The sequence below is a fragment of the Macaca thibetana genome, chromosome 7 (genome assembly GCF_024542745.1).
Source record: "Macaca thibetana thibetana isolate TM-01 chromosome 7, ASM2454274v1, whole genome shotgun sequence".
NCBI lineage: Eukaryota > Metazoa > Chordata > Mammalia > Primates > Cercopithecidae > Macaca > Macaca thibetana.
The window spans coordinates 162151640-162178300 of NC_065584.1; the positions used below are offsets into that span (position 1 = coordinate 162151640).

General features: G+C 36.7%; 1 protein-coding gene across 22 annotated transcripts in view; it reads right to left on the minus strand.

Moving 5' to 3' along the window:
* PEAK1 (pseudopodium enriched atypical kinase 1) overlaps window positions 1–26661 on the minus strand; it is a 303571-nt gene that overhangs the window by 163286 nt on the left and 113624 nt on the right. For 6 of the 22 annotated variants that reach the window (XM_050799924.1, XM_050799938.1, XM_050799939.1 and 3 more), the window contains one exon: window positions 1005–1086. The exons of 11 other annotated variants lie outside the window; for them this stretch is intronic. The gene's annotated coding sequence lies outside the window, so the exon portion shown is untranslated. Of the gene's footprint in view, window positions 1–1004; window positions 26618–26661 lie in introns of all 22 variants that reach the window. 5 more of the 22 variants (XM_050799929.1, XM_050799927.1, XM_050799926.1 and 2 more) reach the window with 2 other exon arrangements.

The following is a 26661-nucleotide window of genomic DNA, read 5'->3' on the forward strand; positions in this document are numbered from 1 at the left end:
TCCTTAAATGAAAGTAAATTCCTTAAATGAAATACATATGATCTCCACCTTCTACTTCAGTAATCAGCTAGTTGCACAACAACTAAACCTAAATAAAATAGGGAACATTGTGACATAATGGAAGGCAAATACGGTTTGGAGTCAACAGATATGAGTCTGAATCCCACCTTAACTCTTTAAGAGCTTCTGACCTCAAGCAATTTACCAAACCTCACAGAACTTTCCATGTTAAAATGAGATTGCTATCTAGCTTTTTATAATTTTGTCTTTCATATTCATAGTTAAGTTGCAAATAGTTTGATATCCCCTATGTCATTTTTTTTTAATTGCATCTATTTGATTCTTCTCTCTTTTCTTCTTTATTAGTCTGGCTAGCAGTCTATTTTGTGATCTTTTCAAAAAAACAGCTCCTGGACTCATTGATTTTTTGAAGGGTTTTTTGTGTCTCTACCTCCTTCAGCTCTGCTCTGATCTTAGTTATTTCTTGTCTTCTGCTAGCTTTTGAATTTGTTTGCTCTTGCTTCTCTAGTTCTTTTAATTTTGATGTTAGGGTGTTGATTTTAGATCTTTCCTGCTTTCTCTTGTGGGCATCTATACACTGCTTTAAATGTGTCCCCGAGATTCTGGTATGTTGTATCTTTGTTCTCAAAGAACATTTGGTTTCAAAGAACATCTTTCTTTCTGCCTTCATTTCGCTATTTACCCAGTAGTCATTCAGGAGCAGGTTGTTCAGCTTCCATGTAGTTATGCGGTTTTGAGTGAGTTTCTTAATCCTGAGTTCTAATTTGATTGCACTGTGGTCTGAGAGACTGTTATGATTTCTGTTCTTTTGCATTAGTTGCAAATAGTTTGAAAAGGGCATGTCTTACTCATCTTTGTCTCCTCCATACTATTATGACAAGGTTTGAAATTATTAGATTTTTGCTGGAATATGACAGGCGATTAATAAAAGAGATTCAAGACCAGAATAAATATGTTACATTATGGAAAGAAAAAGTACAAACCTGGTTTAATTGGCTCCAACTCTGGGCATTATGTCATTGCTTCCTTTTCTCTCCTTACAAATGGATCTCAAGTATTATTTTCCTTTTAGAACATGCAAAGTGGGGAAGATATCTTAATAAAGGGCATTTGAATCACTCTTTAAAACTAAGCATTCTTTAATTCACCATAAGGCAGAATCAAACTCTTACTTATTCTATTTGATGAACTTGTTTTTAAGCTATAAAATAACTAGGAGGCGTTTTAATTGGTTAATATAACAGAAACATTATAGGCTTAAGTAGCCAAAAAGTAAACATATATTATAGTGCATTAAAATAAATTTGTTCCTTACTTCAAAAAATTACTTTCAAAGAATAGCAATACCTCTGTTAAAGACAACTTCACTATTCAGGGGTTGCATGAAACAGTGTAGTTTATTATAATACATTACACAAAAATATTTCCGGTTCCTATAGTTTTTAACCTTTTGGGTGGAAGGTGAGTGGTGAGTTATATAAAACTTTGATAATCCAAAAGAAGCTATAAATTGCATCCTCATAAAAATGTATATATATGCATCATATCTTGCATATAATTTCAGCTGAGTCATGAAACCCAGTCATGTACCCTGTGGATCTCTAAAACCTGTTGGTAGACACTGTTCTTGAGTTTTAAAAAATGAACAGACTTAAGAAAAATGAAGAAATAGTGACCCAGAGAGATGAAAAAGATTAAATAAGGCCACACTGTACTCAGGAAGAGGAGGATGTTCAACTATCATATTAATCCACATAAGACTGACCATGCAAAATTTAGTGCAAATCAGTGCCTTCGGGTCAGAGTAACTCTCACAACAAAACCAGAATAGGAGACTTCATGGTGCCTAGTACATAGCAGCTCATGAAATGATATGAATTAAAAAATATTTGTTAAGTAATGAAAATGGATAAAATATAAAAACACAATTTCCAAGTAAATGAAATGTTTTCCAGCTGAACAAAATAAGTGGCAAACTTAAACATTTATTATCTACTACATAACATTATATAATATCCTACTATTCAAGAATGCTTAAAGAGTTTTCCAAAAAGGATAAAGTTGTCCTCCTTTTAAAAGTAATTAGGCAAAGACATAGAGTTTTTCCTTCCTAGTTTCCTTTTTGTATTCCTCTTTTTCCCATTCCTCCTAGGGTTCAGGGTTTTGTCTACTTCACACTCTACTCACATTTTCAGTATTCCTCCCAGGACTGGGAGGAACTCAAATGAATACCCTGAATCCTGACCTTTCACCTGAGCCTCAGACTCCTACATCCAGTTGTTTGTTGGATGTTTCTAACTGAAGATACTATAGGCAAAAACTCAGTATATCCCAAACTGAGCTGTTCATCTTTTCCTAAAATCTGTTCCTTTTTAAAGTCCCTGTCACAGCAGAACCACAGCCCCTAAACTTCTTAGGCCAGAAGTCTGGCAATCATCTCACACTTCACCAGTCATCTTCAACTCTTACTGATTTCTACTTTAAACACTTTCCAAGTCTATTTCCTCAATTCCATCCCTATTAATAGTATCCAAATCCAAGTTATCTTTCAATATGACCAAATCAGTAACCTAACTCATCTCCCCATCTCTACTTTTATCCTACCTCAAATTTGTTTACATACTTCTGCCAACATGATTGATTTAAAATAAAATTTTGCCACATCAAGCACTATCATATATCAAACCCTCATTATGTCAAACTCTTCAAAGCAACCCAACACTAACAGAATAAAGTCCCTTATTCAACGAATAAATGTCCAAGTGTGACATATAAAGTCCTCAATGACCAGGCTCATACCTATCTCTTCAGCTTTATTTCCTATCTCCCACTTTACTGCACCACAGCCATACTGAACTATTTGTCAATCCCATGTATTCTCACACTGTTCTCTTTGCCAGTATATCTTTACCTACCTTCCACACATGGGAAATTCTTATTCAGGTACAAGATCACTTTCTCTGGAAACCCTGACCACAGCATACTTCTCTACACCACCAAGCTCACACATCATTGCAATAAGCACTCAGGAGATATTTAACTGAATATTAACGAAACTAAGCAAACTAATGACAAAGCAGCATATAATTTATATACATAAAACCAGTGAGAAGGGAAACTAAATGGATTTTAGTAAGTCTCCTTGGAGAAAATGTCTTAACCTGGCAGATCCAAGGAGTAACTGTTCAGATTGTTGAAGAGAAGAAATAAAAGTATTTGAATGAGGCCGGGCGCGGTGGCTCACGCTTATAATCTCAGCACTTTGGGAGGCCGAGGCGGGCAGATCATGAGTCAGGAGATCGAGACTACAGTGAAACCTTCTCCCTACTAAAAATACAAAAAAGTAGCCGGGCGCGGTTAATCCCAGCACTTTGGAAGGCCGAGGCGGGTGGATCACGAGGTCAGGAGATCGAGACCCTCCTGGCTAACACAGTGAAACCCCGTCTCTACTAAAAATACAAAAAATTAGCTGGGAGTGGTGCCAGGCACCTGTAGTCCCAGCTACTCGGGAGGCTGAGACAGGAGAACGACGTGAACCTGGGAGGCGGAGCTTGCAGTGAGCCTAGATCCATCTCAAAAAAAAAAAAAAAAAAAAAAAAGAGGCTTACATACTACAATCAATAATTCACCAAAGACCCTCAAGTATTTTTTTCTGAAACCATATGGCAAAGGTGACATTTAGGTACTATCCTGTACTTCCAATAGAGATACATTAGAGAAATATTTTCATCTTTTAGTCACTTCCCTGCATCCTTATAGATTTAAGAAGGTATTCCCACTGAATTAGCACTTACCAAAGAACTTTACACAAAACTCTCAAATTATAACACATCTCTATATTGCATAATAGTTTATTGAGATTGGAATAAGGTAACATACGACTCTCTTTCAATTAGATCAAGAGCTGATTAATCTTACAAAACAGTCTTTAATACTAGAACATTAGGTTGCTCCAAGTAAGCAGGGAAAGTGAAAATATAGTATGCTTGATGTTAAATTCACAGAGGATTTCAACTGCAAATACTTTGCTTTCTAAATGCAACATAATTAAAAAGCATCAATCCTTAAATACACGACCAGATACAGTGCCTCATGCCTGTAATCCCAGCACTTTGGGAGGTCAAGGCTGGTGGATCACCTGTGGTCAGGAGTTCCAGTCCAGCCTGGCCAACGTGGTGAAATCCCATCTCTACTAAAAATACAAAAATTAGTGGGGCATGGGGGCAGGAGCCTGTAATCCCAGCTACTCAGGAGGCTGAGGCAGAGAGAATTGCTTGAACTCAGGAGGCGAAGGTTACAGTGAGCCGAGATTGTGCACTCCAGCCTGGGTGAGAGAGTCAGACTCTGTCTCAAAAAAAAAAAAAGAAAAGAAATCAAAACACTTAAAATAATACACTAGTCATAGTGCGGAAGAATAAATCTATGAATTATTTCCATGTGAAGAGTGAATATTAAGGTCATCTACCAAAAATAAGGAGAAAAAGATGCTGTTATAATTACTTTTTTTTTTTTTTTTGAGACAGAGTCTCATTCTGTTGCCCAGGCTAAAGGGCAGTGGCATGATTCAGCTCATTGCAACCTCTGCCTCCCAGGCTCAAGCAATTTTCCTGCCTCAGCTTCCCCAGTAGCTGGGATTACAGGAGCCTGGCATCACACCCAGCTAATTTTGTTTTGAGATGGAGTCTCTCTCTGTCGCCCAGGCTGCAGTGCAGTCCACAATCTTGGCTCACTACAGCCTCCATTTCCTGGGTTCAAGCAATTCTCCCAGCTCAGCCTCCAGAGTAGCTGGGATTACAGGTGCCCAGCACCATGCCCAGCTAATTTTTGTATTTTCAGTAGAGATGGGGTTTCATCATGTTGACTGGTCTCAAACTCCTGACCTCAAGTGATCCACCTGTCTTGGCCTCCCAAAGTGCTTGGATTACAGGCATGAACCACTGTGCCTGGCTAATTTTATATTTTTAGTAGAGGCAGGGTTTCACCATGTTGGCCAGGCTGGTCTCAAATTCCTGACCTCAAGTGATATACCCGCTTCAGCCTCCCAAAGTGCTGGGATTACAGGCATAAGCCTCCTTCTCCTTCTCTTCTCCTTCTCCTTTTGCTTTTGCTTTTTTTCACTCAGTTGCCCAGACTGGCAGACTGGAGTGCAGTGGCGTGATCATGGATGACTGCAGCCTCCACCTCCCAGGCTCAAGCAATCCTCCCACCTCAGCCTCTCTGGTAGCTGGGATTACAGGTGCATACTGCCATGCCTGACTAATTCTTTTCTTTCCTTTTTTTTTTTTTTTTTGTAGAGATGGGGTGTTGCCTTGTTACCCAGGCTGGATAACTACTCTTGATGACATAAAATCTACTGTTTGCAGTAAAGACAGAAAGCATTCACCCTAATACCTTAGTTAGAAGCCTACAGAATCACTCAGAAGAAGATCAAGTCAGAAACATAAGCAGCACAAATAAATCAGCCACCCCAAACTGAAGAATCTCTAAATGTAGGTCTATATTATTTTTATTTTAAGCATTTAACTATATAGCCATATAAGACAATAACAAAGGCATATTTTCTATACCAAGGAAGATGATGATTAGGAAACAGACATATGTTAACAAGCACAGAATCACTTTGAAGTATAACAGTCAATGCATGGGGTTGTATGTTGGCTTGTCCTTGACTTTGTAAATGCCAATTCCCTGCTTTCAGATTTGCAGACAATAAAATGTGAGATACAAAGCTGAATGTTAATTTTCAACATAACACTGATATGTCAGAAAGTATGGGTAATTCTCATTCTCACATAATACCTGTCATTTTAAAACACCCCTACTGATATGAATCAACATTTGTGAATGAAAGGTTAAAAAATGCTTTTGAGCTGTCATATTCAAGCAAATTGACAGATATGAATGCACACACACACTAGTCTTCGATTATGAACTCTCCTCACACATAAACACTATTATAAAATAAATTTCTTTAAGAGAAAAGGGACTGATAATGTTGCAAGCTTGCTAAAGAGAATAACATCAACCATAAAAGAAACTGGCGGTCCACCAATATGATGCTGACAACCACATTATGCTCAAGTGTGCTATAGGTGATCATTTAAATGCTGTCAGTCAATGTCACATGTACTTCTTCAATATTCCATTTTATGAAAAACCTTCTGACTTAAGGAATATAGAATCATCCATCTGATCTAAAATAGCAAACTGTTTTCATCTTGTATGCATTTATTTTTCACTAAAAAAGACAGTTATGGCCAGGCGCGGTGGCTCACGCCTGTAATCCCAGCACTTTGGGAGGTCAAGGTGGGCGGATCATGAGGTCAGGAGATCGAGACCATCCTGGCTAACACGGTGAAACCCCGTCTCTACTAAAAATACAAAAAATTAGCCCGGTGTGTTGGGAGGTGCCTGTAGTCCCATCTACTCAGGAGGCTGAGGCAGGAGAATGGTGTGAACCCAGGAGGCGGAGCTTGCAGTGAGCCGAGATTGTGCCACTGCACACCAGCCTGGGTGACAAAGCAACACTCTGTCTCAAAAAAAAAAAAAAAAAAAAAAAAAATTCAAGCATAAATTGGGACTAATGCTTACATTGTACAAATATAAGGGTTATTTATAAAAGAGTAGCAAATTTTCTACACATGCAGACGCACACATTGATTCTTGTTATCTGTGGTAGTTATGGTCTATTAAATTGCCACAAACACTGAGTTACTGAACACTGAACCATTGCTTCTAGGGGAAACAGGAAAGATGGTTAGGTTTCTAGGAGCCTCTGGTCACAACATTTTCATCAACCAGCCAATACATAACCTTGTTTTATCTGTATTTCTGTTTAAAGACATCTTACTTAATATATATTTACTCATTAACACTAAAATAATGGCTGAAAGCATAACTCATGATTGAGAGAAGCTTACCTAACATACATATTTCTTGTATAGATATATCACAGCTTTCTTGCACTTAGGAATATTACACAGCACTCTGGCACAACACTGGGGGCCATTTGCTTAAAAAAGCAAAATTACCCAAAAAAAGCACAGAAAATGTGAAAAATGTGGCATTAAGTAGACTGCAAAAGGGATGCTTGTTTACAGTATAAGAACCAAAACAAGAAGGCAGAGTATCTAGAGTATCACCCTGTTCGACTACAGCTGAGAATCTGCACATCAGGTGACTCAAATTTTTTTTACCACTGCAAGCATGCCTGCAAATTATTACAAAAACACCACAAGTACTGATTTAGGGATTACAAATAAACTTTAGGAAGTGGGCCAATTTGCAAATATGCAATTAGTGAATAATAAGGATTAACTTGTGTATGTACATGTATGTATATGAATACTTACATATATATAGTCTTATATATATATGAACTTGTGACGTATGACATATTTAGCAGGAAAGGCAAGTTATAGAACTCCCTAGTGTGAGATTCTCTTATGGTCCAGTTCTATATTTCCACTTGGCACAATGAATACTCTACCTGAATGACCTATCAGCACTACAAACTTAAAATACCAAGCTCATCATATGCCCTTATTCCAAACCAGTCTTCTGCTGTATTACTTTAATCCTGGCATCATCATATCTACTCAAGTCATTCTACGACTATCTCCCTTTTCCACATCCTCGCCAGGCACCAAATCATGTTGATTCTTCCCCTGAAATCTCTCTTAATCTTATCTCCTCTTGCCTAAAATGACTATTGCTATCACCAAATGCTTTTCTAATTACTTGAACCATTGGCCCAGTTTACTGCCTTCCCTCTTCATCCCATACTCCAAAAATGTTACTGTCACTGTTCTGTTTTAAAAACTCAAAACTAATCATATTCTTCATTTCCTGGTACCTATGTAATAAGCACCAAATTTCTTGATACGATATATACATGTCCATTCATGATTTGGCACCAAGCCATCTTTTTAGAATCATATACTGACACTCATACATGATAATCTCTATATTCCAGCCACAGTAATCTATTTCCCCTTCTTTGAATATGCCATGCTTTTAAAAACCCTTTTGTACATGTTAGTCCTCCCACTAGAAATACTCTTTCCATTCTCTACTTGACCTTAAAGTTTCTGCCAATGCTACCTCCTCTTTGAAGACCCTTCAATGCTGGCCACGTTTAGTCACTGTCTTCCATGTGTTTCCACAGTATTTTCACACACTTTTATGATAGAGTTACTTTAACATAGTTATAATTACTAAGAGAGAAAGTACAAGAATGGAAAAGGTTAGTTAAATATTGATTAATATTACAACTAGGTGATGTGGATTCGTTACATCATTCTCTAGTCTACTGCATGCTAAAAGTCCATTATAAGTAAAAAATATAGAGACAGAAAATATTTGTCTACAATTAATTGAAACTCTGATTTATGTATGACTTTAAAAAACAGAGCATTACTTTATTTCCCCCCAAACAAAATGTCCAGAGGTAGGTAGTCTAGGATTAGTACAGAGGTTGAAGGGGTTCAAGTCCAAGGCTCTTTCTTTTTGCTAAGTGTGTTGATTTGTTGCTTCGAAGCTGTTTGCTGTAGATATGGGCATTACTTCTGTATTCATGGTAGGAAAAAGGACAGTGCCAGTCACACATTTACTCCCAAAACAGGAGAAACAAAAGCATTTTTCCAGTGCCCTCAGCAAACTTGACCTATATCACACTGTCCATGTCTGTTGGGTAAGACAACAGTGTCTTGCTGGCCTGATCTCTTTGAAAGCTGAGATTGGCTTTGTACTTTAGCAACCAATCCAGTACCTAGAACACAGAGGTACTTTGTATCTACTGAATGTGTGAGTCTAATAAAGGAAACTACAGTAAATATATAACAGAAGAACTCTGCTTTTATAATTTTCTTTTAAATATAAAAGGCATTTAAAAAATTATAAGTGCTATGCAAATAAAGATTTATACAGCAGTTTGACATCTACTATTATGAAATAATATACCATTTTACTGCTCTTTGTAGAGTATCAGATAGAACATTAACAAGTTATCAAGAGGTCTGAATTTTTGTCTAGGCAAAACATTCAATCTTCCTGAACCTTGGTTTACCTAAAAGATAATGCTTATTTATTTCTCAGGTTTGTTCTGAGAATAAAGGAAATACAACAATATGAGTGCACACTGAAATGTGCAAAATGAAACAAACACATGCATTATAAACACAACAGCCCTTTTAGGTCCTGAAAGGAAATTTGCAGTCTTATGTAGTATGCATAGAGCATCTGGCATACCAATAATATGAATTAAAAATTAAACACTATCAATAACCTAGTATAGATGCTGGACATTATAATATGTATGGTTAGATGAGTTTTTGAACTTGGTCTTTTTTCTTTAATGACTATAGGAAACTAAACTAACTGTAACTGATATTTATACTTCATTAAGGAAAAAATGCTTTATAACATAAATCTGGTTTCTCATTGCAATGATACAATATATACAATTTAAAAAGCAGAATATGAAAAACAAAATAAATGGGTTAATACAGAACAGCTGACATCAAATCTCAATTCATCGATTAATATTTACTACCAATGAATGAACGGCACTGAAGTAGGTCAAGGTCCTAAAGTACTTCTAAATTAAATCGAGTAATAAATAAAACAGTAGAAGCACTAAATATTAGTTTTCCTTTGGCTTTAATAACCTTGACTAAGCTTATAAAAAGTACCACTTAGGGTGACCTTATGGCTCATATATACGCACAGGCCACAGTGGTAGTCAGAACTAGTTCTATAAATGACAACTATGATGGCCTGTTACTCTAAGTTTTTAATTAAGCCGTGTATGTCTTCATTTATAAGAGTGTTATATTAAAATGAGCATAGCATATACAACATAAAACAGTTGCCAATACTAAGGAAGAGACAAAAAGACATTTTAAAGCAAAAAAAAATCCTTATAGACTATTACAGTGAGAAGTGATCTTCACTTTTACTAGATTTGGAGACTACGGATGCTTTGAAGAACATGGTCTTTTCTCAAGTTTCTTAAATTAACTCTCACTTCCCAAATATTCAACTATCTCAACCTTATTAATAAAGCCTCATCATACTCTGATTCATTTAAGCAGAAACTCTTTCCCATGTAGATTACCATGGAATTATTTAATACTGAAAATGGACTCATCTTAATGCAAAACACTACCTCAAGACTGTAGGCCGGTAAATTCCAACACAGTACTACATAAGGCACCATCAACTGAAAAATTCCAAACAGTGGATCAGACTTATCATCTTATAGTTGTGGAACATCTATTTCAACAAGAAGTAAAATATGTCCAAACTTTAAGAATGAGCTTATGTTTTATAGCTATAGCCACCCAGGTTCAACTACATAGATTTTTGTTTATAAACGAGGGGAGAAGAATGTCTCTCTTCCTGTTTTATCAGCACATATAGCTTCATCAGCTAAAGCTTCAACAGTGAATATCTGTTCTACAAAGAAAATTTGGGGTACCTGGAATAAGCAATAAATGATTTGTCAATGTGCTGACGTTTCTAAAATTAAAAGCTGTAAGTGGTATTTTAATATGAAGAGCTATTTCAAATATTTAACTTTGTAGATGGAAAAGGAAAATATTAATTTAAATATTCACTGCTGTTTAAAATATTCCCCTTATTTTCTTTCAATAAAAACTAAAAAGAGGAGGGGAAAGAAAGGCACCAAGAGAGCAAACTAGACAGTGAAAATGAGTCACTAAGGAATAAAGAGGTAAGGATGCTTTATCTTCTTTGGCTTATGAATTACTCTTACCTAAAATGGTAAAGGAGATTTGGAATATTGAATTATTACATGTGCCCTGAAATTATGTACATCTGTTTCAATAAAAATAAATAAATGGGGCCAGGCACGGTGGTTCACGCCTGTAATCCCAGTACTTTGGGAGGCTGAGGCGGGCAGATCACTTGAGGTGAGGAGTTTGAGACCAGCCTGGCCAACATGGTAAAACCCAGTCTCTACTAAAAATATAAAAAATCAGCCAGGTGTGGTGGCAGGCATCTGTAATCCCAGCTACTCGGGAGGCTGAGGCAGGAGAATTGCTTGAACCCAGGAGGTGGAGGTTGAAGTGAGTCAACATCATGCCACTGCACTCCAGCCTGGGCGACAGAGCAAGACTCTGTCTCAAAAAAATAAATGAAATAAAATAAATAAATGTCAAATTGAAAAAAAAGGAAAATGCAGGTATCTAATTCTAAGAATTGAAATAAAATAAAATAAAATGGTAGACGATGAGTTTATCCTAGCGCAGATTATTAACTATGATCTAGTATTGTTCTTAGGAGGTCTTATGTTTAAAGAGGCCCATATTTTTCGTTTAAAATTGAAAAATGAAGAAAATATTAAAAATGAAGAAAGGGATATAGGGAGAGCACGAGACAAAGGAGGGAAGAGCACACACACAGAACTTTGGCCCAAAGCACCAAGTACTACAGCATAGAGAATGCCCCCAGGAGATCAATCACTGTCACATTATGACATCAGAGATCAAAATTCCCGTTTAGTCTAAAATGACCAAAATTGGACTTAATCAGAAGTAATCAGCTGTAAAATATGCAGATCTGAAAGGTTCAGACTATGCTCCACCATCATTCCCAGTTAGGATATCAAATTGAATTGGGAAGAGTTTAGATGACTTGTATTTGCTAAAATGAGGTCTCAGGATACACAGAGAATGTGAAATGCTCCCTGAAGCAGCTGACTTGATATATACTCTGAGGAAGTACTATTGCCACTCACAGAAAAAAAGCATGTATTTCATAGCAGCTACTTTAAAATAAATGTTTTCACTGCCTCTGATAGTAAGAGAAGTAAAATATTTTTATTTCAAACTCACTCCAAGCTGAAAATTTTTAAAAATGAATCTTCTTATAAATTTGTGTTGGCAAGTATATGTTACTAACACCTGTGACTGCCTCTTCCCCAAAGCATGTGTCACTTCAGTTGACGTAACAGCTTGTCCTCCTTGGAGGAATTCAATCACCTCATCAATAGTGCTGGTCAAGCAGATGAAAATATTTCTCGTGAGGCAATTTCTCTTAGTGCAATAAGATGTTTCTACAACTCTTTAAAATCTGTAAGCATGTGAAATCTGGTGAAACCCTGTTTCTACTAAAAATACAAAAATTAGTTGGGCGTGGTGGCATGCACCTGTAATCCCAACTACTCAGGAGGCTGAGGCAGGAGAATCGCTTGAACCTGGGAGGCGGATGTTGCGGTGAGCCAAGATGGCATCACCGCACTCCAGTCTGGGCGACAGAGTGAGACTCCGCCTCAAAAAAAACAAAACAAAACAAACAATGTCACAGTATTTTAGGTCAAGTCACAGCAAATAATCTGCCCTTTGATCTTTATTATTAATGAAAACATGTCCTATAGCTTCTTTTGTTTGGTATCCTTAATTCCAACTTTGAGGAGACACAACTATCTCTTATCACATTTCTTATCTAGACTCAAATTGCTGGACAAAATAATAAGTCAAATGGTCCTTTAAAGATTATCCTTTCTAAAATTCTTAATTCATAGAGTCCACATGCCTTGAGATGTCAAGGATCACAGTTTAGGGGTAGGAAAATGGTACAGTTGGATTTATTCTATAAATTCTATTGTATAATTTTCTTTTCCTCATCTCTGGCAGGTTCTCCTAAGTTAATGTACAAAATCAAGTTCCTTCTACACCTCTAAAAAACTGTCCCTCCTCTGTTTCCCTAGCGTTACCAGTGCCTAGCAGTAGCTAAATTTCCACCCCATCAAGCAGCACCTAGGCAGAGGTGCCTACGTGGGGAGAAGGCCAACTAGCACCACCATATACCCTCGTGTGGGTACAAGGTGGTGCTAGTTGGCTCTCTGCCCTCTAATCCCTGTGAGACCCAGCTGGATGCTAAACTTCCACTCCCACACTTGGCAATGCAACGGGTCAACAAAAAGCAGTAACTACCAAATCTCATCCAATATAAAGTTTCCAAGGTTATTTATAAGATTTTTTCTTACAAGAATTCTTTCCACAATCTCTTTCTTCTAGAATTGATTTTTTATCATCATTATTTCCCTTTAATAGCTTGAATTTTCTTCCAGGTCTGGAGATATTTCATTGATCAGAAGTATTCTTAATGAATTTCTCCTCTTATACACTCAACTCACAATGGCTTTTATTGAAAGCTTTAAAAATTAATTTTAAAAATAATTTCAAACAGGAAAGTTCAAGAATAGTTTTTTCCTCAATTTGAAAGTTGCTGCCATTATGTCCCATCATCCCTAATAACTTGTTCATAATTCCTCTAAAATTATTCTCCCAAATAACCATAATACGACCATCAAAATCGACAAATTAACAATGATACATTACTAGTCTGTGAAGTTTCACCAATTATTCCACTAATGTCTTTTGTAGCAAAAGCATCCAATAGAGTATTACGAGTTGCATTTAATCATCAAGTTTGTCTCTTTAAATCTGGAATAGTTCTAACGTTTTTCCTTGACTTTCATAATCTTTATAAATTTGAAGGTTACATGTTGGGTATGTTGTAGAAAGTCTCTCAATTTGGAATTTTCTTTTCTTCAAAATTAGATTTCAGTTATGCATTTTTGAAAGAAGTGTCAAAGAAATGCTGCTATGTTCCTGACTGCATCCTATCAGCTAGGAATCATGGAATTAAGAAAGATCACTGATTACAATAGTTTGCAAATGGTGATCTTTCCAGTTCCATTATTCCTTTTTTTCTCCCCACTAATTTATTAGATCACTATGGTCTCATGAGTTCCTATTTTATTCAAGGAGCTATGATTTGATAGCATGACTATTTAGTCTGATGCTCAAACTGTTCAAGAATTGGCCAGTGAGTGCCCCTTCAAGGTGGCTTCTGCATCCTTTAGATATAATCCCCTCATTCTTCGAGCTCTACTTTACTTTCTGGTACAGGGAGATGTGTCCAGCACATCTTGTCCTATGCTTTCCCTGTGCCAGCCCTAGAATGAGTCATTGTCCAAGAAACCCTAGCACATACACCTTCCTGGGCCCTGTCTTAAAACTTTTAGACTGAATTATTCAGGAAGGAAGGCCAGTAGTATGAAAGCCAAAGGGCTAATTTGTTTAGAATGAATAATTGCACAGATTTCTGCTGTAGCTGAAGAGGTCTGTTTTCCCAGTGGTCTCATCTGCCTTGAACAGCAAGGTTGACCACAGGATGTTTGAGGAAGAGAGGAGTACTGTTAGTAGGCAGGCTTCCTCCAACAGACAATTGCCAAAGAAAGAAAACCCTTGTTTTTGAGGGGTGGAATATTCTGGTTTCATGTTATTCCCAGGACAGATATCTATTCCTTTTCATTCTTTTTTAAAACAATACACCTTTCATTTTAGAGCAGTTTTAGATGTATAGACAAATTGTGAAGATAATACACAGAGTTCCCATGTGTCCTACACCCAGTTTCTCCAATTATGAACATTTTACACTAGTATGATACCTTTGTCACAATTAATGAAACAATATAAATACATTATTAACTAAAGTCCGTATTTTACTCAGGTATCTTCAGTTTTTCCTTAATGTCCTTTTTCTGTTTCAGGGTCCTATCTAGGGCATCACATTATATTTATTCTCCTTAGGCTAGTCTTGGTTGTGACAGTTTCTTAGGCCTTCCTTGTTTTTGATGAGTGTATTTGTTTGCTGTGGCTGCTATAACAAATTACCATAAATTTGATGGCTTAAAAAAACAGCAAATTTATTTTTATTTATTTATTTTTTTGAGATGGTATCTCCCTCTCTCACCCAGGCTGGAGTGCAGTGGTGCAAGTTTAGCTCACTGCAACCTCCGCCTTCCAGGTTCAAGCGATTCTCCTGCCTCAGCCTCCTGAGTAGCTGAGATTACAGGCACGTGCCACCACGCCCAGCTTATTTTTGTATTTTTTAGTAGAGATGGGGTTTTGCCATGTTGGCCAGGTTGGTCTTGAACTGCTGACCACGGGTGATCAGAAATTTATTTTTATATGATTCTAGAGACAAGAAATAAAAAAATCAAGTAATGAACAGGGCTGCACTCTCTTAGAAGTCTCTAGGGAAGAATCACTCCTTGACACTTCTAACTTCTAGTGGCTGTACGGATCCCTATGCTTGTGCCTATATCATTCTAATCTCTGCCTGTCTTCACATGGCTTTCTCCTCTGCCTATAACCTTCTGTGTCTCACAAGGACATGCCTCATTGGATTTAGAGCCCCACAGATAATCCAGGATGATCATCATCTCAAAATCCTTAATGTAAAGACATCTGCAGAGGCACTTTTTACAAATAAGATCACATTCACAAGTTCTAGAGGTTAGGATGTGGACATAATCTTTTAGGGGAGCGGAGATCATCATTCAACCCATTATGATGACCTTGACAGTTCTGAAGATTACTAGTCATATGTTTTGTAAAATTGTGATTTGATCTCTCATTAGACTAGGACAATGTGTTTTTGGGAGAAAAACCACACAGGTAAAGTGTCATTTTCATCATATCATATCATATCATATCAAATCAAGGATGCATGACATCTCTGTTGATGCTGACCCTGATCATCTGTCTTGAGGTAGAGTTTATCAGGTTTCTCTATTGTAATGTTACCCTTTCTGTACTGCACTCATTGAAGAAAAGTCACTATCAACAGCCTAACATAAGGAGTGGAGAGTTATGCCCCCACTCCCTTGAGGGTGGAATATCTAAGTAAATCATTTGAAATTCTTTTGCAAGGGAGATTTATCTATTCCCTCCCAAGGTCAACATCAACCATTTGTTTATATCAGTAAGGGTTCATAGATATTTACTTTATACATTGGATTATGATCCAACAATACTTTTATTTTGTTGCTCAAACTGTTCCAGCTTTGGTCATTGGAGAACTTTCAGTTGGCTCCTGTGTCCCCCTGACATACTCTATCATTGTGTCTTGGGTTTTTTTTTTTTTTTTTTGAGTCCTTTCTTATTTTCTGTCACTACAGAGGCTCCATAGATCTTGTATATTTCCTATCCCAGGGTTAGAATCAGCCACTTCGCCAAGGAATCCTGATTCCTAACACTAGATAACCCTGACTCCTGACTCCTACTCCTCAAGATTTGAGGACTAGGTATGACAATTGCTACTGGAGTTTCATTGCTTCTACTACACATTGATTTAGTGTACATTGTAAATATGTACCCTAACCTGTGCATATACATATATCTATAAACATTTCCATATGCAACCATCTGTATCTACAAATTAAGCTAAATGAGTTCATATCAATGTCTCCAACTTGAATCCATTACCACATGGATCATTTTAGCCTCTCATTGCTTACCTGTAACCAACACTACAACAGTGAAAAACCTGGCTTCTAACAACTGCCACCCATTTTCTTAATTGTTCAATTCCAGTATACATGCATGGTAGTTTCAACATTATTAACCCATACCTTCTTCCCCATGGGACAGAACTTCATCAATAGAGTACCAGGCTTATGGATAGTTCCTTTAGCTTAAAGTAAGTACAGTAAGACTAAACAGTCATACAGATGCCACTCATTTCCAAAGTTACTTAGATTAGCAACTTGTTTCTTCACTCCCTTCAGTGAGATTATTGGATACATTTATATTTAGACTCTTTGCCACATTTTGCATTCCATCCTGGAATCTCTGACCTCCTAAATGAGTTTTCAAAAATTTGTACACATTAAGATCCACTCTTTCTGCTATAAAGTTCTCCGGGTTTTGACAAATGCTTAATATCTTATATTCATCACCGTAACATCATACTTATCACCCTAAAAAAGTCCTAGTTCTTCACCTATTCAACTTTCTCCTCATCTCCTTGCTCCCGAGTCCCTGGCAACCATTGATCTTTTTACCAACTCTCTAATTTTGCCTTTGTTAGAATGTCATATAACTGGACTCACAGTGCATTTTCAGGCTGATCTCTTTAACTTGGCAACGTGCATTTAAGATTCATCCATGTCTTTTCATGATTTCATAGCTCGTTTCTTTTTAGTACTGATTAATATTTCGCTATATGAATGTACCACAGTTTACCCATGCACCTACTGAAGGACATATTGGATGCTTCCAGTTTTGGTAATTATAAATAAAGCTGCTATAAATGTTTGTGTACAGGTCTTGTGTGAATAGAAGTTTTCAGATTAGTTGGGTAAATACCTAAGAGCATAACTGCTGATTTGCATGGTATGATCATGTTTAGTTTTGTAAGAAACTGCCTGCTTTCCAAAGTGGCTGTAACATTTTACATTCTCACAAGCAATGAATGAGAGTTCCTGTTATACCACATCCTCGCCAGAATTTGGTCAGTGTTTTGAATTTCAGCCAATTGGTGAGTAGTAGTACCACATTATTATTTTAATTTGCAATTCTCTAATGACATACAACGTTGACCATCTTTTTAAGTGCTAATTTTGCCACCTGCTTATTTTCCTTGATGGGGTATCCCTTCAGATCTTCTGCCCATTTTTAAATTGGGTGATTTTCTTATTGTTGAGTTTTAAGAGTTCTTTGTATATTCTGGATTCAAGTGTTATATGTGTGTTTTACAAATATTTTCTCCCCATTTATAGCTTGTCTTTCCATTCTCTTAATAGAGTATTTCACAGAAGTTTTAAATTTTAACTAAGTCACAACTTATTAACATTTTTCTTTCATGTATCATACTGATGTTGTATTTTAAAATTTATCACCAAACTGAGTATATGTTTTCCTCAATAAGTTTCATGTGGTATATTTAGGTCTATGCTCCATTTTGAGTTAATTATTGCATAAATTATAAGGCCTGTGTCTTGGTTCTGTTTTGGGTATGGACATCCAATTGTTCCAGCACCATTTATTGAAAATATCATCTTTTGTTAAAAATCAGTTGACTATATTCGTGTGAATTTATCTTAGACTCTCCATCCTGTTCTATTAATCTATGTGTCTATTCTTTCACCAACACAATAGTATCTTGATTACTATGGCCTTATAGTAAGCCTTGAAACCTGGTAGTGTGAGTACTACAACTTTGCCAATTTTCTTCAGTATTCCATTGACTATACTAGGTCTTTGGCTTTCCTTATAAGCTTTAGAATCAGTTTGTTGACATCTATGAAATAGCTTGCTGGGATTTTGATTTGGGACTGTGTCAAGTCTATAGATCAAATGGGAAAGAACTGACATCACAACAATATTATTTCAATCCATGAACACAGAATCTCTCTCCATTTCTTTAGATCTTGTTTGATTAGTGCATTGTAGTTTTCCACCTATAGATATCTGTATGTATATTTTTTATCAGTGCTTTATAGTTTCTAACCGTAGATCCTATATACATTTTCTTTCTCTTTTTTTTTTTTTCTGAGGCGGAGTCTCGCTCTGTCTCCCAGGCTGGAGTGCATTGGTAGCACAATCTTGGTTCATTGCAAGCTCCGCCTCCTGGGTTCACACCATTCTCCTGCCTCAGCCCCCCTAGTAGCTGGGACTACAGGTGCCCGCCACCGTGTCCAGTTAATTTTTTTTGTATTTTTAGTAGAGACGGTGTTTCACCGTGTTAGCCAGTATGGTCTCGATCTCCTGACCTCATGATTCGCCCGCCTCGGCCTCCCAAAGTGCTGGGATTACAGGCGTGAGCCACTGTGCCCAGCCGATCCTATATACATTTTCTTAGATTTATACCTAAATATTTCATCTTTGGGAGTGCTACTGTAAATGGTACTTCCTGAGACTAAAAAGTTTTAGAACAACTTTCATATACAAATCACCTAGCCTACTTGGACTTGAGGCTTCCTATCTGTACAATGTGGATCATTCCTGCACGCACTACTGTAAAGGGCACAAAGATGAAGTGCAGCCTGGGCAACAGAGTGAGACCTCATCTCTACAAAAGGTAAACAAAATTAGTCAGGCATCTTTGTGTGTGCCTGTAGTCCCAGCTCTTCGGGAGGCTGAGGTGGGAGGATCTCTTGAGCCCAGGAGGTCGAGGCTATAGTGAGCTGAGATTGCACCACTGCACTCTAGCCTGGACAACAGAGCAAGACCCTGTTTCAAAAAAAAAAAAAAAGAGAGGAAAGAAGGAAGGAAGAAAGGAAGGAAGGAAGGAAGGAAATAGCAATATATGGAAAAATTATAAATAAATTAGAAATCACTAAACAAATATAATGGCCATTAAATCTACTGTCCTCCATATAACAACAAGGAAACAAAAGACCAGAGAAATTAAGTCACTTGATAAAATTTTATTAGCGGCATGGAACAACTGAAAGTCCACACAGCAGCTAAAGGATATTAAGGGAATAAAATTGGCCAGAGGGGAAGGTCTATAAAGAGGGGTAGAAAGGTATTTAGAGAACCAGAGCTCAGACTGAATTACATATGTAATGAGGAGCCACTAAAAGTTCCTGACCAGGGCAAAAGAAGAGATAATTACTATGGAGTTTTTTGGAAATTAATCTGACTGGTGGATAGGGTGGAATAAAATAGAGAATGAGTAGGGCACAGGGAGGGCGTGCTATGGTTATCTCTCATTATCTGTTGGGGATTGGTTCCAGGACCCCTGTGAACACTAAAATCTGCAGATGATCAAGTCCCTTATATAAAATGCCATAGTATTTTATATAACCTGTGCACATCTTCTCGTATACTTTAAATCACCTCTGGATTACTTGCTATGTAAATAGTTGTGATACTGTATTTCTATTTGTGTTATTTTTATTACTGTACTGCTATTTTTTATTTTCAAATTTTTTAATCTGTGGTTTGTTGAATCCACAGATATGAAACCCACAGACATGCAGGGCTGACTATTAGGTTAGCGTAGAACCCATTGTGGTTTTTGCCATTACTTTTAATAATAGATTAGGGTCTCGGCAAGAATTTCAGAACATGAAAGGTACTTAGACATATAACACCATGATTTTATATATGCTGTAGGTTATTCTTACTAGCAAAGATTAGTACATATGGCACCACCCATTTTGCTCTCCTTGTAATGGCAGTTAACATGCATTTTTGCTTAGTTATGTCTCTTTTTGGTCCTGAATTTTTAAAAGTATATTAAGAAAGATGATGGAGGAAGAGTAACTAGTCAGGAAGAGTTTAAAGGACTAAGACTTTAAAGGACTCAGTAAGACATCTTAAACAATTCAAGTTCTAAACTCTCCTTTGGACATAACTATGGAAATTCTGAGAACACTTTTGTCCTTTCACTCTTATAACACTTGCATTGTTTTTCAGAAATTATTTGGTTCACCTGCATACACTATTTCCTGGATAAGGCAACTAGAAAAAGGCTGACAGTAGATGCAGGAGACTTTCCTATGCAATTCAGAATTAAAGTGTATTTCTAGTTCCAGAGAAAGAATAGTTATAACCATTTAAAATCCCAGGAAATAGCTGTGTGATAAAATTTGGCATTTACATTTCGAACTGCCTAATCATTCCTTTTATAGACTGGCTGAAGGTTATTTTGTCTCTGGCATTTTCTTATGTCTCAGCTGCTTTCCTCTGTCATCCAGGGCTCAGTTTCAAGGTTGAAATACATTATGATAATCACAGTCAACCAAAGGCATCCCAATTCCAAACTCTCCATAACTTCATGCTTTTCCCATCAATTTTACTTCAGTTAAAAGGCCAGTTAAAAGAAGAATGTATGAATAAATCTGAGCTTACAAGTGCTATTGCCAACATTACCTCACAGAATAAGGCTTTTTATTAAATTTGCTATCTTTCCACTATATTATACATTAGAAAGATGGCATGTACATAAATATCTTTCGAAATTAAGTGACTGCTCTTTAGAAAGCTGAACCTTCTGAATTAAAGGTTCCATATGTTTTACCTAAATAAATTATTGCCCATAAGACTATGTCAGTTATTTCTATTGCTTCATATTTCTTCAATCACTTCTCTCTTAAAGCCAATGAAGAAAAATAGCAAATGGAAACATAAATTATTTTTATTATTAAACCATAAGTAACTTCATGCATTTTTCAACTAGAGATTCAGGACAGAAACCATGACTAATAGCCAAGCCAAGTCCCAGGTCTGATGCTTACCGTATCTGACATTAAGCGTATGACAGCTTATTTGGACCTTAGCTTCTTTATGTGTAAAATGAGGGGACTGGACACAATGTTTGGTTAAACTGCCTTAAGTAATCGTCAACAACTGAAGCTTTTAAACTTCTAATGCTGACATTTCCACAAAGAACATAGAGTCCTTTTGAAAACATTACCAGAATAAAAGATCTACAGAGTGATAGTAGATAACAAAGGAAAGAGAAGTGTAATCAATCAAAAGATATAAACATTTGGGTTAATAAAATATTAGAATCATCACAAAAGCCTTCCCTTAGCTTCCTTACTAACCAGCTTTCCTTTGCCTTCTCTCAACAGTCAGTTTATTTATAAAACCTCTCCTCTTCAGGAGGTCTTATGCTAACTACCTCCTCTTGGTTTCCACTGTATACAATTTTCTCTCTATCAGGGCATTTCAACAAGACTACAAACTCGTTCCTTATTTGTGCTTGTAAGCTGGATCATATTGAGTAAATTGGATTATGCATTTGAGCTTTTGCATGTACTTCCCCCTCTCAACAGAAGGGATACAATTTGGAAAGGGTCTGGCAAATAGTCCAAGTATTAGAAAAGAGAACCTTGCTCTCTTTGATTCTGTTCTCAAATTTTGAGTGTATAGGCTAGGGTATTTACCTGGTAAACTCTGAGGAGGAAGACTGAGTGGGAAGGAATCAATAAGACTTCTTCAACAACTCAAGTTTAAATCTTCCTTTAGACTTAACTATGGAAACTCTGAGGATACTTTTGTCCTTTATTTAGTTACAGTCTTCATAATACTTAGTGTTAGGAATATACTAGCTGCTTATTAAATGTTGAAAACAGAACAAATAAAAGGTTAAAAATTTAAGAATTAACATGGCACAATTGAGCTTTTCAGGTATACTAATAGATATTCAACAGAAAAAATATTTTAAAGGCTATTTTAATACAAGCTTTCATCTAATAAACAGTTTGAAGTACTAGAAAGAGCATAGGCATTATCAGACACATCTGTGTGACTTTATCTCTCTGAGCTTCCATGTTCTCATTTGTAAAACTGGAACCAACTTAGTTTACAGAGTTGCTATAAAGATTTAAGCTAATGGATGGAAAGCATCTATTTGTCCATGCCCATGTAGGCGTTTGAAATATATATGGCAATATTATGTGACTTATTCCTCTGTATAACTTCAGGGTTAATAGAGATAAAACCTTATCCTCCGTGCTTTACTTTCAACATACCCCTCATTTGTATTTAAGTCCCTTCTGATCACATTCCAGTTAATAAATTTCAGTTACGTATGCTTCTCCAAAATGTCAGCTTCATTACAAGTTCTATTAGGAGGAAAGCTTTCCATACTTTAACAGTAGGGAAAAATCAGTTTTGATATTTCATTGCTTTTCTGAAGTCCTAGAACAGTAATAATATTTATGACACTGAGCACTGAGGTTTACGAAGCAGTAAATAGCTTTTGTGGCTGATTAAGCATCTCTGTTTCACTTCACATACTCTGGTACCATAGGCATTACCCCTCAATTAAATGCTTGCTTATGTTGCACAAGGACCTTTCTTGGTCCTGCACCTTTCAACAAATGTTACAATGAGGGAGAAGAAAAAACAAGCTAAACTACTGAGACGCTGTGGATACTAAAACTTCTGCTCAAAGCTGGGTCAACAAGATGACATCATGCAAAAATTTTACTGTATACAATACAAAATCAAAGCCAAAAAAAAATAAAATCCAGAAAAAGCTGTACATTGGAAAGATTCCATTTGAAATGTCTGCATTTCAGGAGTAGGAGTAAAACCACAAACATCAGGTAAAAGAATATTCCTTTTCCAGTGTTTGCTGCAAATAAAATAATTAGTATAAAGTCATTTTATAATTTTCTTTGATATTAATACTTTAGCACCTGAGTGGCAAAACATCAGAAAGAAACAAGTTTGTGTCATTACCAAAGATGAGTATGTCTTTTCTCATTTATGGAGGTTTTATCCCAAAGTAAGATAAAGGAAAAGTTAAAAGAGAAACCTTAGAAACCCCTGACAAATTATGCTTAGGACTTTGAAGTTCATAGAAAAGTTCGGCTGCCACCATTGCTTTTGACTCTCCTAATTGAAGCAGCAAGTAGTAAATCTGTATTCTGCACAGACAGAAGGAAGGACATATAAGGCTGCCACAAGTTTTATAATTAATGACAGATTGTGTATTTTCCAGCAAGGGGAAAAAAAAGAAAAAAACACCTTCACAGCTTCCAGAAAATCAACAATCTACATGTGGTGGTTGCAAAATGTTGAATACATTGCATTTATAAAATAAAACAGCTGATGACAGATTGAAAGTGATAGTAATATGCAAATGTAATGGTGTAAGAAAGTGAAGGAAGCGGTCACACATTACATAAATCATCACCTATTCCAGTTTCCTTCAACTATCCTCTGTCCCCACCCTTTATTTAATCCACCAAAAATGCCTAAATAGCTTTTTAGATCTGTGAGCTAAACACCAAGTAGTATTTCATAATCTCACAACTAATTTGCCATTGCATATTTTTTATTTGCCATAAAAAACTATTAACTTGTTTTATATACAATCACCTTTATTATTTATACTAATGGAAAAGGACATAGTGGTGAGTAATGCAAAACATTCAAACAATCAAAACTTTAAATATTCAAACAGGACAATAAAAGAACATATGAGGAACTGTGGCTATTCTTCCTGGAGAAAAACTATTTAGGGAGAACATGGTAGCTGTCTTCTCATGCCTAAGTTGTCATTTCACAAACAGTGCTAAGAACCCACACTAGTGGACTAAATTTGTAAGGAGACAGGTTTCTGCTCACTACATGGAAAGCAGACAATCTCTTATGTATGGGTGGTAGAGAACATTCAGAAACCAACTGACATTGAATAGAGGTGGCTGGACTAAAACTCAGTAACTCTAAAGCCTCTTTGAACGCTTGAGCCTACGACTTTGTGATATATGTTTAAACTTATGGCCAAATCTGGATGTTTTTCAGGAGTTCATGAAATCATACAAAAGTTCAAACTAATAGCTTTAAGTCTGGGGTCCCTGAGTCACTCCTTTTACAAGTCTCTTTTGTTCCTAGCTTGGTCATAGCACTGTTTAAGCAGAACTTAAATTACTCAGAACTTTTCTGAACAAAGTAAACAACAGCTTTCTCTGCAGGTTTCATATCAAAGCACAAAAAATAAACCACAACTAAAAACCGGAGAACAAATGGCTTGGGTCGTAAAAAAGGTTTTGTGCAAAGGAACCTAGGGTGCTGACAAGAGCCACATTTAAGTAGTTTGGACCCTGAAGTCCAAACGGGACAGGAGTCGAATGAGATGAGTGAAATGACCAGTTGTATACAACTGAAGGTTTCTAGAATGGCACATGCAGAAAAGCTACTTTTAGATGGGAGTTACAACCATTGTTGAAAATTAAATGCAACTATGTGTTTGTCAGCTTGCTCAACTATATAAGTTTATGCAAAAGACATGGAAAGTAAAACATATAACAAAGGAATCTGACCTAGACCTGGCTTGCGGATAGCCTGAAGAAATGTTGAGATCTGAAGGATGAAATCTAACTGATAAATGTTTCGGACAGGGGAATGCCACGTGCAAAGGTTCTGAGATGAGAGGGAACATGTTATGTTTAAAGAACTAAACAAACAAACAAAAATTCAATGAGGCTTGAGAAGTAGGTAGGTAGGAACAAACCTATGCAGGACATTTTAGGTATTAGTTTGCAGCCTAAGATCATTAGGAAACCAGAGAACATTTTTTAAACACAGGACCATAATTATCAGATCTGTAGTTTGAAAAATCACTGGATACTGGTTAAAGAATAGATTTTACAAGTTATCAAAGTAGGTGCAGACAGATTATTTAAATAGGTTATTATGATGGCAGCCTAGAACAAAGTGGTGGTAATGAAGACGGAAGTAGATGAATTCAAGAGGCATCTCCAGTATGAAAACTGCCATAGTTACTATGCAATAACAGAGGCTGGGTACAGGAATTCTTGACAGGGATAGGTTGAGAATCCAGAAGTTTTCTGAATGACCAGCTCTAAGTCTTAATTAAGGCCTAAAAGGCATTGGGAGTAGTAAGAATTTCAGGGTTGAAGGAATGTCTGGAAATAAATGAGGACATAGAAAACTAAAGGCAGGCCGGGTGTAGTGGCTCACACCTGTAATCCCAACACTTTGCGAGGCAGAGGCAGGCGGATCACTTGAGGTAAGGAGTTCGAAGTCTAGCCTGGACAACATGGTGAAACCCTGTCTCTACTAAAAATACAAAAATTAGGCATGCTGGCAGGTGCCTGTAATCCTAGCTACTCGGGAGGCTGAGGCAGGAGAATTGCTTGAACCCAAGAGGCGGAGGTTGCAGCAAGCCGAGATTGCACCACTGCACTCTAGCCTGGGAAATAGAGCAAGATTCCAATTCCCAAAAAAAGAAAAAAAGAAAAAGAAAAGAAAAAAAAAGAAAACTAAAGGCAGAAGTTGTTAAATGTTTGGAATGAGATAAGGTGTGTGTCTGGTGGGGGAACTGTGTAATGGGGATAATGCCATAAGGTGGAGGTGGATAGCCAGGCAGGTTCAGATCCTGAAGGGCTTTCACAAGAGAAAAAATTTGAACTTTACGCTAGAGACTATGCAGAGCCAATATACAATTTTACTGAAGAGAGAAACAAGATTTTAAAGTGCCTTTAGAAAGACTGTCTAGTCAGTAGTGTGGAGAGGGATGAATACTAGGAATAGTGTTACTGGGTATGCAGAGTTGTATGAACAGTGTGAGAGAAATTTATGATGGTCATAATTAATGCAGGAGTAAGGGAAATAAAGAAAATGGGACCAAAAAATTTTTACAAGCTAGGAAAAACAGGGCAAGGGGAGTTAAGAGAAAATAAAGGGACTAGTACTACTCCTGGGTTTCTGTTCTGAAACTAGGTAAATAGTGAAACCTTTTGCTGATACAGAGAACACAATAAGAGAAATATATTACAGTAACAGATGACAGGTAACTATGACCAACTAAGTGACACATATTACTATATTCCATTTTTAATTATAGTTACTCATGTAATTATCCTATTCTGTACATCATTATCAAACCTGGGTTCAGAGAGTATGGAGCCAATACTGACTGATAAGAGCTTCTTTCTTTGTGTTCCAAAGACTTACGCATGGTAGGTCTTCAACAAGTATTTTATAAATAAACGAATAACAATTCTGCCAACCAAATAAATAACTGAATTGGCTAAGACTATGTGTGGGGCTACAATTACAGAAAAACCAGGTAACAACAATTTAAACACACAGGATTTTATTTTAGGCAATCAGTAGTCTGGGGCTGGGCAGACCAGGAATGGTTCGACTGCAGGTCATCAATGACATCACAAAACAAGGGTCCTTCTATCCATCTGCTGTGCATTCCTTCGAATTTGTTTTCATACTCATGATGAACCTCCAGGCATCATTTCCATATTCCTGGTGGGAAGAAGGCTGAAGGCCTAAAAATATCTCCCATAAGGTTTTGATTTTTGATTACGGAAAG